Source organism: Polypterus senegalus, chromosome 5, assembly GCF_016835505.1.
Source record: "Polypterus senegalus isolate Bchr_013 chromosome 5, ASM1683550v1, whole genome shotgun sequence".
NCBI classification, from domain to species: Eukaryota; Metazoa; Chordata; class Cladistia; order Polypteriformes; family Polypteridae; genus Polypterus; species Polypterus senegalus.
The window spans coordinates 3,934,120-3,948,327 of record NC_053158.1 but is presented as its reverse complement, the minus strand read 5'-3'; the positions used below and the strand labels follow the sequence as shown (position 1 = coordinate 3,948,327).

The window sequence follows — 14,208 nt, the reverse complement described above, 5'->3', positions numbered from 1 at the left end:
TCGTCTCCCTCCTCCCGACTCTGACTCACCAAGTAATCGCTGTTGGCCCACCCAGAAGTGCTCCAGGTGCTCATTGGCCTAATAATCTAGGATGAATAATAATCATACATTTTATTTATATAGCGCCTTTCCCATGCTCAAGGCGCTTTATAGAGTTTAAGAAAGAACAGCAGGGTACATATCATAGTACAAACCAAATAAACAAATAAAGAAGATTACGACAGTGAATTCAGAGAAAAAAAAAGCCTAACAGACAACATTGATGGTCTAACAAACACACATACAGATTACATGAGCATCTCGACATGGAGGTAAACTGAGAGAAGGGGAATAAAGTCAAGTAGAGCTAAAAGCCTTCCTGAACCGATGAGATTTAAGTTGGTTGGCTGTAATATAACTGTCCACACGGGCTCTGGAGCAGGTGCAGTGACCTCTGGCGGCGCCCCCCGAATCCCACCCAACAGGGCTCTATTCAACTCCATCTTCCATGAAGCCCTGTGGGAGTTCAAGGCACTGCTGCCATCTAGTGTTGAGGGGGAGGTAATGCTCTGTCCACACTTGCTCCAAGGAAGAGGCGTCCCGGCTGGGCAAGTGTCCCGGCATTGCATGACACCACGTATAAACAAAGGACGTGTGTGTATGGAGGAGTCCACTCTGCTCATGCTCAACCACGGCCACTAGATGGCGCATACGTGCCTCATAGTAGAGTATGTGGGTTTTATTTTGTCCCAAAGACCACACACAGCTAGTCGACCATAAATACAAGATGGGAGACGCTGAGCTACAGGAAGAGACCTCTAAAAAGGATTTAGGGCTACCGTACATGTGCAGGCAACATTTTCATTGACTGAGCGTTGTGTAGAAGTGACTAAAATGACAAAAAAAAGTTGGGTTATATTATTAAAAGTGTTGAATTTAAGTCTAGGGAGGTTGAGCAATGAATAGAAGCGATTAAAAAGGCAAATCAAATGTTGGGTTATATTATTAAAAGTGTTGAATTTAAGTCTAGAGATATTGAGTGATGTGTGGAAGCGATTAATACTAGAATTACCAGAACCTACGAAAAAACTCATACATCCGTCCCACCTTAAATCCCTTCGCACCTCTCTTTCAGCGTCTTTTGTCCTGTAAATGTGTGGATAAGCACCAAACAGCAAGCAGCCTGCTATCACATCCCCCCGACTGCCACACAGTTTTCTCAGCTCAAGTCTGTGTACCTGTGTGTCAGTTGCTTAGAGTTGTATAGAGTGACAAGTCAAGCAAAATGACACCTTTTATAAATACTATATCGTTATTTGGAACACGTGCATTTCATGTGTGTTCCGTGTCTACAGCAATCTATGTAAACACATCGTTAAAACAAACGTTTTTCATGTTTTAGTAATAATTGACAAAATGTAGACGTGAAGTGTATAATGTGTGAAGCCTGAATTCCAAATATCAAAGAAACACTTTCATAAAAGGTACAAACAGAACAGAACAACCCACATTAGGGTGGGACATCGACACACATTTGCTACAACTGCTTTGGTGGCACAATGGTATCAACTGTTGACTGGTAATCAAAACTTCACGGGTTCCACCCCAGACGAGTCAGTTTTGAGAATTGAGCTGCTCTTATTCTTACTATTTTAGAATAAAAACATACATTTGATTCCAGTCTGTAACAGCCGGCGTAATTTATGATACTTGTAAAGCTTTGTGGATTTTTTTTTTAATTCAGTTTCATTCTCACAGTTGCGTTCACAATCATCTGACACTGCCGTTTTCACATAAAGACGCACTATAGTTCTGCAGTGTACTAGGGACTTTATGCTGTAGGAAGTAAGTAAATAAATCCAAATAAATAACATTTCATCTGGCTTTTTTGTAAGTAACATATAAATGTTGATGTACAATTACAAGAAAGTACAGTGTCAGGTGCTCGTTCAGTGTAATAGGAACCATAGCACAGAGAGGTGTGTACACTGCAACAAGTACACATGTCGTAAATGTGACTGACAGAATAATCACCCAGAGAACTCACCAGCACCAGAGTAATTAATGAACCGCACTGGACTGTGAGTTCTCAGGGCTGAGGGCAGTCCTTTGATAGTGATGGGTTAGTTGGCCCTGCCTCTTGGAGGACCACCCACAGAACACATGGCACACGGAAAAAGACACATAAAGATAACGCAACTAAATAATCAACAATGTTAACATAACATAACAAAATGAACAAAACAGAGGTCAATATATCGACAGGATTAGGGGATGGGTTGACCCCGGCTGAAACATATCATCCTTTGGGCCAAATCTTTTTCATGATAATGTGCTATAGAAATAAATGCTGTTGTTGTAAATAGAAAAGAATAACAAAAGGCAAAGGTTATAGTTGATGTCACAAAGTGGCCAGAGTGGCGTGAGGCCTTCAAAAACACCAGCCAGTCCAGAGGAGGTACACCAAAAGGCAGCCTAGCTTCCACTGGAGTGGCGGACTTTGACCAACACGAGGAAGCCAATCCAAAAACCACTCAAAATGTTCTACAAGGGAGAGGATCACCATAAACCCCTGGCTTGTACTGAGCAAGGCAATGAAGAAATTCTATAAAAGCAGGATTTATTAGAGGTAAAAAAAAAACAACAAAATAGTTCATAGGAGCAAAAAATCAACAATAAGGACTTGACTAACAGGTTATCCGAAGTAATTGGGTTTCGAATAAGAAATCCAGCAGAAAGCCTGAGCAGCAAAAGTACAAAAATAATCAAGACCCAGAGATCACAATCAAAGTAATTACAAAATTCACACATTTCACCAAAATGAGCCACACTGGACTTTAATTCTCTGCCTGCTTGTATTGGGTTGGGGGCGGTCCTTAACAATGACTGACAGGTGACTCCACCTCTTGAGGAATCGCCCACATAAGATAAGAAACATAAGAGAACCACAAAATCTACACAAATACTACATGATAACTGAACAGAATAAAATTCTCAGATAATATATAGTTAGAAAAATAATATATTAACAGAAAAGCATAAAACAAACATTTAAAAACCAAAAATATTCTAAAAAATAAAGGAAAGCAATAAACATAAATTAGGAGAGGAACCCTTGTTTGGTCCCGAACACAAACCAGTAAAAAGGGCAAAAAGCAAACAAATCCAAATATTGCAAATACATTAAAACAAAAAGGCAGGAGCCAAAAGCCAAGAAATTCAATAAATCCAAATACAGAAATCAATCCAGATCAGTGCTGAAGATGCTATGAGAAAAACATGCTTGCAGAGGACAGCATCCTGTATACTTAATGAGGTGGTCCTGCCTCCCCAGGTTTAAGTAAACTACAAGTATTAGTGACTAGCTGTTGCCCAGCAGCTCCGCCCATGTAGTAGTGAAACAGGTCAAACTTTAAAATCATTAAAAAAAACAACCGTAATTCTGGCCAAGCGGAAGGTAGGTACGTTCTAACGCCAAACACGGGCACTGTATCTGATTATGTTCAACTCTGATGAGAGATCACGTAGGGAGAAGAACACATGGCCGTGATAGCTCTGCCAATCAGCAGGTACCCTCTTAAACACACATAGCTGAAAAACGTTAAACATTACTCCTTAACAATCTCTAGATGATAATGTCTGCTGAACAAACAGGTATCGCTAGCTAAGCGGAGGCGAGGTGCGCGTCAACCTGTGACAAAAGGTAGACTAACACGTACAGAGGCTCCCCCCACCTCTCCTCGGCCCACAGCATCTCTCTCAGAATCGCGCTAATAATTCCGTACTGCAAGCGAACTGTGATACTTAGCACGATGAGAGAAGTTGCGAAATCAACCGGAATATTCAAGCAAATTATAGAAAAAAACCTGACTTAAATCTGTGAAGTAATTATACATACAAACATACAGACAGACAGATGGTGGATTTCATATATATATATATATATATATATATATATATATATATATATATATATATACAGTGGGATGCAAAAGTTTGGGCAACCTTGTTAATAGTCATTATTTTCCTGTATTTTTTTACGATAAAAATGTCAGTTAAATATATCATATAGAAGACACACACAGTGATATTTGAGAAGTGAAATGAAGTTTATTGGATTTACAGAAAGTGTGCAATAATTGTTCAAACAAAATCAGGCAGGTGCATAAATTTGGGCACCGTTGTCATTTTATTGATTCCCAAACTTTTAGAACTAATTATTGGAACTCAAATTGGCTTGGTAAGCTCAGTGACCCCTGACCTACATACACAGGTGAATCCGAGTATTTAAGGGGTCAATTGTAAGTTTCCCTCCTCCTTTAATTTTCTCTGAAGAGTAGCAACATGGGGTCACAAAACAACTCTCAAATGACCTGAAGACAAAGATTGTTCACCATCATGGTTTAGGGAAGGATACAGAAAGCTGTCCCAGAGATTGAAGCTGTCTGTTTCCACAGTTAGGAACATATTGAGGAAATGGAAGACCACAGGCTCAGTTCAAGTTAAGGCTCAAGTGGCAGACCAAGAAAGATTTCGGATAGACAGAAGCGACAATGGTGAGAACAGTCAGAGTCAACCCACAGACCAGCACCAAAGACCTACAACATCATCTTGCAGCAGATGGAGTCACTGTGCATCGTTCAACCATTGAGCACTTTACACAAGGAGATGCTGTATGCGAGAGTGATGCAGAGGAAGCACAAACAGAGCCGCTTGAGGTCTGCTCAAGCACATTTGGACAAGCCAGCTTCATTTTGGAATAAGGTGCTGTGGACTGATGAAACTAAAATTGAGTTATTTGGGCATAACAAGGGGCGTTATGCATGGAGGAAAAAGAACACAGCATTCCAAGAAAACACCTGCTACCTACAGTAAAATATGGTGGTGGTTCCATCATGCTGTGGGGCTGTGTGGCCAGTGCAGGGACTGGGAATCTTGTCAAAGTTGAGGGACGCATGGATTCCACTCAGTATCAGCAGATTCTGGAGACCAATGTCCAGGAATCAGTGACAAAGCTGAAGCTGGATCTTTCAACAAGACAACGACCCGAAACACTGCTCAAAATCCACTAAGGCATTCATGCAGAGGAACAAGTACAACGTTCTGGAATGGCCATCTCAGTCCCCAGACCTGAATATAATTGAAAATCTGTGGTGTGAGTTAAAGAGAGCTGTCCATGCTCGGAAGCCATCAAACCTGAATGAACTAGAGATGTTTTGTAAAGAGGAATGGTCCAAAATACCTTCAACCACAATCCAGACTCTCATTGGAACCTACAGGAAGCGTTTAGAGGCTGTAATTTCTGCAAAAGGCGGATCTACTAAATATTGATTTCATTTCTTTTTGTGGTGCCCAAATTTATGCACCTGCCTGATTTTGTTTGAACAATTATTGCACACTTTCTGTAAATCCAATAAACTTCATTTCACTTCTCAAATATCACTGTGTGTGTCTCCTATATGATATATTTAACTGACATTTTTTATCATAACCAACGATTTATACAGGAAAATAATGACTATTAAAAAGGTTGGCCAAACTTTTGCATCCCACTGTATGTATATATATATATACGCTCGTATATATATATATATTTTTTCTTTTCCCAAAAATATGTGGTAAAAATAAACACCATAATGTCCAAAAAACCAAGTGTTACTCTTGAAGTACTTCATCACCTCGTTCACTCAAACTAATACACACCCTTTTTACTCTTACTCAAATGGCTCCACCCATTCTAGGTGTGTCTGTTTCCCATCCTCTCACTCTCTCTCTCTGTATATACAGTAGATAGATAGATAGATAGATAGATATAGATATATATATTGCCTCTGCACTGCCCCCCCAACTGTGTCTCTCTTCCAGTCTCCGCCCTTTCTGATTGCATCTTTATCTCTCTCTCTCTCTCTCTCTCTCTCTCTCTCTCTCCCCTGTTCTGCCCCTCCCAACTGTCTCTCTTCCAGTCTCCGCCCTTTCTGATTGTATCTTAATCTCTCTCTCTCTCCATGGCTCCGCCCCCTCTGATATGTTCATACCCAAAACCTGATGAGAAGCCAGCTGTTCCTGTGCTCTCAGCCTATTCACCCGACCGTCCAACCAGGTAGTAAAGCTCAGTTGCTGTCCACCTTATGCAATCCCAGCTTGGTTCCTGATCCGTGCCTATTGCTAAAGCTGTTTTTAGAAAATACCCAAATGAATAACACCAGCAAGAAAAAATACGCGTCTGCGGTCACTGTTCTGAAGTCAGAGGCCGACAATGACCCACTTTTTTGTAAATGGCTGGTATTCCTAGTGGGAAACAAGTCTAGTACCTAGCAGGCCGTCTTTCATAAATCTACAGGTCAGACAATTCCCATGGCGGTTTGTATCGCTTTCAAGCTCTGACAAGGAAGAAGCACGCGAGGACAAACTAGGGCAAGGCCATTTATTCCCAGCTGACACTGGGATGGATTTCCGGCTCTTGCCTTATTTACTCCCAAATCACCCACATGATTTCCATTTATGTGTGTTCCAAACTGGCAGCTGCTAAAGCTGGCAGGCGAGGTGGCATTCTTATCAATGAAGTTCATTTCTAATTGAAGGGGGGGAAATGATTACTGGAATGATGGAGCTGATGTAAAAGAAGGGAAATGAGAGAGGAAAAGTAAAACACAGTCGGAAACAGGACATGCCAAGAAACAATTTGCGTCCTTATTCAAGTTAACATTCTGCTCCACTTGCAATGGTCTCTCATCTCAGCAAAAGAAACTCACTGGGGCAAAGAAGCCTTACAACTGCTGAGATTATATTAGTGGCAGCATTGACTATTTGAATGGTTTTCAATCTGTGGGCAGTCCTGGCAGGTTTGATGTTGTTTACAAAATAAAATAAAAAATAAATTGCCTGTCACGCGTGTGTGTCGGAGGATCTCCTCTCAGGCTTGAGCCAGGTAAGTAATAATCTGCCAGGTCAAGAGGAGGCACCGTTGCTAACATTCTCTTCTCCTTCTCTCTGCACAGCACTGAACAACTGCCCAGTAAGGGCACTTAGCTCCGCCCCTTCTGTTTCCACACCCATAAGAACCCCGGCAGCCCAGTGGGTGGAGTCTTGTAGGCAAGCACGACCCGTCAGATGAAGCTCCCGAGCAAACAGACCCTGATCCTATGGCTAGAGCCGAGCCTTTTTGGTTTATTTGTAAGCCCGAATGCAACACGCCTAATGCCACCAAACGTTTGTGTTTTAGTTTTTTGGTTGAACTTTTGTCGAATTAATCAGGACGCATTTTTCCACAAGACCTGTCATTCCTGTACCTGGCTGCATGCCTCACAAAGATTTTAAGTTAACACACAGGGAACTCAAAATGTCCTTTTCATGTATAAAAGTAGTCTGAACTTGGGTATCAAAATGTAAATGGATGCCCTGTATGGGTCGTCAGCTTCAATTAAAATAATCTACATGGGGCTGCTGATGGAAGATTTCAGTTCTGCTGCCATTCATAGGGACATTTTGCTCCTGCACACTGAGGAAGTGAAGTGAGTGACATGATGTCCATATGACAACCTCTTACACACTGCACACTTCGGGAAGAAAGCCAAAGAATATGGACGCTTTCCTCAAATGTCCCATTCTAACCTGCCTTTCTTAAGTAAAATCCTAGAAAAGGCCGTCATTACTCAGCTAAATGATCACCTCTCTGCTATTCTTGACAAGTTTCAGTCGGATTTTAGAACAAATCCCAGTAGAGAAACTGCACTCGTTAAAGTAGTCAATGCAGACAGAGGCCGTCTATCTGTTTTCATCCTCTGAGATCAAAGTGCTGCATCTGAAACAATTGATCACAATATTCTTAGAAATTGTATTAGTCAGTGGGTGGGCCTCTCAGGCTGGATCTTAAATTGGTTTGAGTCTCACGTAACAAAATTCTTTGTTAGTTGTGGTGATTATTATGTGGTGAGACACATGATATTCTATATGGTGGTGCAAAAGGGTCTCTCCTGGGTCTGCTGCTCTTTTTGATCTCCATGCTTCCGTTAGGTCAGATTATCTCAAGGCATAATGTGAGCCACCACAGCTCTGCTGACGACACACAACTGTACTTATCAATAGCGCCTGATGACCCCGACTCTCTTGATTCACTGACCCCTAATGTCTTACTTGTGTTTCTGACTGAGTAGTCATTTCCTCAAACTAAATAAGGAGAAAACAGAAATCTTAGGGATTGGAAAAAATGGATATAATGAGAGTAGTAGAAATAAATTTAATCCATTAGGCTTAAAAGTCAAGTTGGAGGTAAAGAATTTTGGGTAACTATTGAGTCTGATCTGTATCACGTCCTAGTGAGCTGAATGACTATCGGCCTGTCGCTCTGACATCACATGTGATGAAGACCATGGAGCGGCTGCTGCTTCACCACCTGAGGCCACAGGTCCGCCACACCCTCGACCCTCTGCAGTTCGTATACCAGGAGAAGGTGGGAGCGGAGGATGCCATCATCTATATGCTACACGATCCCTCTCCAGGCAGTGGTGCTGTAAGAATTATGTTTCTGGACTTCTCTAGCACCTTCAGCACCATCCAGCCTCTGCTCCTTAGGGACAAGCTGACAGACACGGGAGTAGATTCAAACCTGGTGGCGTGGATCGTGGACTATCTTACAGACAGGGGACTGAAGGTCTGACATTGTGGTCAGCAGCACAGGAGCGCCACAGGGGACTGGACTTTCTCCGGTCCTGTTCAGCCAACATACATCGGACTTCCAATACAACTCTGAGTCCTGCCACGTGCAAAAATTCACTGACGACACTGCTTCGTGGGCTGCATCAGGAGTGGGCAGGAGGAGGAGTATAGGAACCTAATCAAGGACTTTGTTAAATGGTGCGACTCAAACCACTTACACCTGAACACCAGCAAAACCAAGGAGCTGGTTGGGGATTTTAAGAGGCCCAGGCCCCTCATGGACCCCGTGATCATCAGAGGTGACTGTAGAGGGTGCAGACCTTTAAATACCTGGGAGTGCAGCTGGATGATAAATTGGAATGGACTGCCAACACTGCAAGAGAGGACAGAGCCGACTACACTTCATTAGAAGGCTGGCGTCCTTCAACATCTGTAATAAGATGCTTCAGATGTTCTACCAGACGGTTGTGGTGAGCATCCTCTTCTACACGGTGGTGTGCTGGGGAGGCAGCATAAAGAAAAGGGACACCTCACACCTGGACAGACTGGTGAGGAAGGCAGGCTCTATTTTAGGCACGGAGTTGGACAGTTTGACATCCGTGGCAGAGCGACGGGCGCTGAGTAGACTCCTGTCAATCATGGAGAATCCACTGCATCCACTGAACAGGATCATCTCCAGACTGCTGTCACCGTCCTGCTCCACTGACAGACTGAGGAGACCCCACACTATACGACTCTTCAATTCCACCCTGGGCGTAAAGCGTTAACATTATGCAAAGTTATTATCTGTTATACCTGCATTGTTATCACTCTTTAATTTAATATTGTTCTTTATCAGTATGCTGCTGCTGGAGTATGGAAATGTATAAAGTATCTATCTATCTATCTATCTGAATTTTAAATCACATATTACCCAGGACATTTTTTCACTTAAGAAATATAACAAAGACATCAATCGATTGTAACGAGTGCAGAATGAAGCTGCTAGAATCTTAACTAGGAAAAGAGAATCCGAACACATCACCCTAGTCTGAGCGTCACTACACTGGTTACCTGTGCCATTCAGAATTGACTTTGAAATACTGCTGATGGTTTATAAAGCCTTAAATAATCTGCTCCATCCTCTGTCTCAGAACGCCTCTCACCTTACACCCCAAATCGTAACCTCAGATCTTCAAATGAGGGTCTACTTAGAATTTCAAGAGCTAAACTTTAAAGAAGTGGTGAGGTGACCTTCTGCTGTTAGTTCACCAAAAAATCTGGAATACGAGTTTACCGACAGAAATACAGTGGAGCACTTTAAAAATGACTGCTAAATCTCAAACACATTTTTAACATGGCTTTCTCATAGCTTCATTTTAGTGTAACCCTGATATTCTGAATATGCGTTGAATTATCATTATTATTCATGGTGGCTCCTCAATCCGTACTAACCCCTACTTTCTCTGCTGTTCTTTTTCCACTTTTCTGTGGTGTTGATCTGCGCCCCCACCACCTGATCAGGGCACCATGCAGTCCCTACACTGATGAATTGAAGGCAAGAGGTCCACATGATCATCACCATCTAATTATTCCACGTGAAGCCTGAAAAACATGAGGGCTGATTGAGATCATTAAAGTTAGGGGGGCTGGGTGGTCTCGTGGCATTGGAACCCCTGCAGATTTTGCTTTTTTCCTTCCAGCCCTTTAATCACAACCTCATTTATTTAGAATTCGAAACATCCACACATACTTTCCAAAGGTTTCTTCCATTTTTGTTTCCCTACAAGGGTTTTATTGGGAGTTTTTCCCTTGTCTTCTTAGAGAGTCAAGGCTGGGTGGCTGTCAAGAGCTCAGCTCCATACACCATTGCTGTTCTTTATATCCTTACCTTTAACCTTTGCCTTCATTCTTCGATCACACAATACTCCTGATAAGGTCTTCCAATTGCTTCGTCCACACTGCACTCTATGTGTTATTTCTACATCAAAGTTTCCATCTTGGACAAGCACTAATCCTAGACATTTATATGTAAGAATGCTGTTCATAGATTACAGCTCGGCATTCAACACCATCATCCCCTCAAAACTCGTCTTGAAGCTTGACGACCTTGGGTTGGGGACGACCATCTGCAGATGGATTTTCTCTTTCCTCACAAACAGGCCCCAGGTGGTGAGAGTTGGCAAACACACATCCTCATCACTCATTTTAAACACAGGAGCGCCGCAGGGCTGTGTGCTTAGCCCCCTCTTGTATTCCTTGTTTACCCACGACTGTGTTGCAAAACACGGCACAAGCACCATCATCAAGTTTTCAAACGACACAACCATCATAGGTCTTATCACTGACAACGGTGAGACGGCTTACAGAAAGGAGGTGCTGGCACTGAGTAATTGGTGCCTGAATAACAACTTGTCTCATAACGTCAGCAAAACCAAGGTGATGATCGTGGACTACCGGAAACAGCAAGGCAAGCCATCTACATCAGTGGCGTAGAAGTTGAAAGGGTTATAAGCTTCAAGTTCCTCGGAGTAAACATCACGAGAATCTTTCGTGGATCCTTCACTGTGGTTAAGAAAGCTCGCCAGCGCCTCTACTTCCTGAGGAGGCTGAGGAAGTCTGGCATGAATGCCAACATCACCTCAAACTTTTACAGGGTGTGGTGAGAGTCTGCTGACGGGCTGCATTACCATCTGGTATGGGAGCTGCTCTGCCAGCAGCCAAAATCACTACAGAAAGTGGTGAAGGCAGCAGAGCACATCACGGGCAAGAGTCTCCCTGCCATTGAAGACATTTACCTCCATCGGTGCTTGCGTAAGACAAGCAGCATCATAAAGGACCACAGCCATCCAGCACACCAGCTGTTCTCCTTTTTACTGTCTGGAAGACAATACAGGAGTCTGGCAGCTTGGACTACAAGACTTAAGAACAGCTTTTACCACCAGGCCATTCGACTCCTCTACAGCAACACCTGAACACGCACATACACTTACATTACACCTACATTGCACTACACACACACAAACTGTACCTGCACACACTCGGAATACTGGACTGGAACAAGCATCTGCACTTTATGGAATTTGCATCTGTACTTTATAAAACATTATCTGTGCAATAACTGTCATTTGTGCTTGCTGCTCTTTCAACTCATATTGCTTTATAACTTCTTTTAAAATATACACATTTTATTTTATATAGCTAGTCTATTTTTAACTTGTAATTTTAAAATTATTTTAAAATTATTTTTTAGCGTTATTGGATCTAGGCTGAGTGACTTGTTTTTCTCGTCATACACATTTCATTGTATATTGACCCTGTGTTAACCTATATATGACAAATAAACCTAAACCTAAACCTAAACCTAACATTTAAACCTGTCCACTCTTTTCAATAGCTTTCCCTACAAGCTGACTTCCGAATCCTCATCCTCATTAAGGCGGAATGGTGGCTCTGAGCAGTCAGAGAGGTGGTGCTCAGTCTAGGGATCTACACTGGCAATCAGAAGGTTGCCAGTTCAAATCCCGTAAATGCCAAAAGGGACTCTGCTCTGTTAGGCCCTTGAGCATGGCACTTAACCTGCAATTGCTGAGCGCTTTGTGTAGTGAGAAAAGCGCCCTATAAATGCAAAGAATTATTATCTCTTATGTATATTTCTCTTCTGGTTCGTCCTGCTTCCTCTTCAAAACCGGTCCCCCCCCCACACGCAGCCCACTCGGCATTTCTCAGTTCCTATTCATCCTCTTCCAAACCCTTCCCCACGCTGCCTGCGGCCTCCCATACACCCCCACGCCACATTTCTCGATTCCTATTCCTCCTTCGGACTACCGCTTTCCCCGCTCCTCTCTCGTGGCCCCATTGGTGTCACGTCACCGCCCGATATCTAGCCTGACCGCGTGACATTTCACTTCGGCCATGTGTGCGTCTGGGAGTCTTTTAAGTAGCCTGCTACAGGAAGGTACTCTCTCGACCATTGGCAATGGTTTCGCTCCTTGCTATTTTCGTTATACTGCGACAGTTGTTTCCTAAGCCTTTGTTATAAAATGAACGACAGTATATTCTCTGTCAACGGGTTTTTGTACAACGTCATCTCTGTTCTGGGATCTGGCAACTGCCTGTTCCTATCAGTGGGTTATTTCTTGACACAAACGGTTGACAAAGGCAATGCACTCTCACTACGACATAGGGCAGTGGATTTCGTTGCATCACATTAAGACAGATTTGGAGACGTTCTTCCTGTTATTCTTTCCAACGCAAGTCGAGGTATCACAACAAGTCATGAGTACTATCAATACATGGCAACATCTGGAGTATATGGTGGTGAAACTGAAATTCAAGCTCTTTCCAAGATTCTCCATACTACCATTGTCATTTACTTAAAACACGATCCCAACATCCCGCCTTGCATTATGTTTGCCAATCTTCAGCCACGATCAGTTGTGTGTGGCTTTTTCTAGGTTTAGATCTTTCGACTCATTATCTGTCGTCTTCAGCAAAACACATTCACAACTGCGTCTTTCAAGAAGTATTTCTTTCTTCTTGATTTATGAATTCCTTTCTCACTGTTTTCCATTTCTATTCTTACACCACCGTATGCTACAGCAGGCATCGGCTAGTTATTATTAAACCTCATATATTCTGTCTGCTTCTTATTTATCTTCAACCCTCTATCTTCCAAAGCGCTTATCCATTCTTCCATCTTCCTTTCCATTTCCTCATTTCTGGTGACACATGACAAAATGTCATCCGCAAAAAGTCTGCACCAGGGGATTGGTCTTTTATCCCATGGCTCAACACATTCATAACCAAATCAAAGAGGTCAGAGCTTAAAGAAGATCCCTGGTGCAGACCTCCTCTAACCAGGATCTTGTCTCTTACCTCAACACTGCTATGAACTCGAGTCCTCACTCCATATCCTGGACAATTCTCAAAGACGTCTTTGAACCTCCTCTCTCCTTCATGCACCTCCAGACCTCTTGACATGGCACTCTAGCCTAAGCCTTCTTCAAATCAATTAATGCCATATGCAAACCTTTCTGTTTTTCTTGATGCTTCTCTATGTGCTGTCTCATTGCAAACTGCTCCTCCCTTATTGTGGTCTCCTCCAAACTGCTCCTCCCTTATTGTGGTCTCCTCCGTAAGCCTTCTCTCTATAAACCTTTCCCAAGTTTTCATTGTGTTTCGTTAGTTGTATTCCTTTGTAATTACCTCAATCTTGAATATCGCCCTTCTCCTAATAAATAGGTACAATTTACTAAATAAATTCAAATCATATTATGTGATACCATTTGTTAAATTCTGCTCCATACTATTTTTTATACTGTATTGAGGATTTGTTCTGTTCTGTGTATTGTATTGTATTGTATTGTATTGTATTGTATGGACCCCCTTCTTTTTGACACCCACTGCATGCCCAACCTACCTAAAAAGGGGTCTCTCTTTGAACCGCCTTTCCTGAGATTTCTTCCATCTTTTCCCTACAAGGGTTTTTTAGGGAGTTTTTCCTTGTCTTCTTAGAGAGTCAAGGCTGGGGGGCTGTCAAGAGGCAGGGCCTGTTAAAGCTTATTGCGGCACTTCTTGTGTGATTTTGGGCTA

General features: G+C 42.5%; 1 protein-coding gene across 2 annotated transcripts in view; it reads right to left on the bottom strand.

The window, feature by feature from the left end:
• Positions 1-14,208, bottom strand: part of mmp16b (matrix metallopeptidase 16b (membrane-inserted)) — a 182,205-nt gene that overhangs the window by 91,178 nt on the left and 76,819 nt on the right. The window lies entirely within an intron of this gene.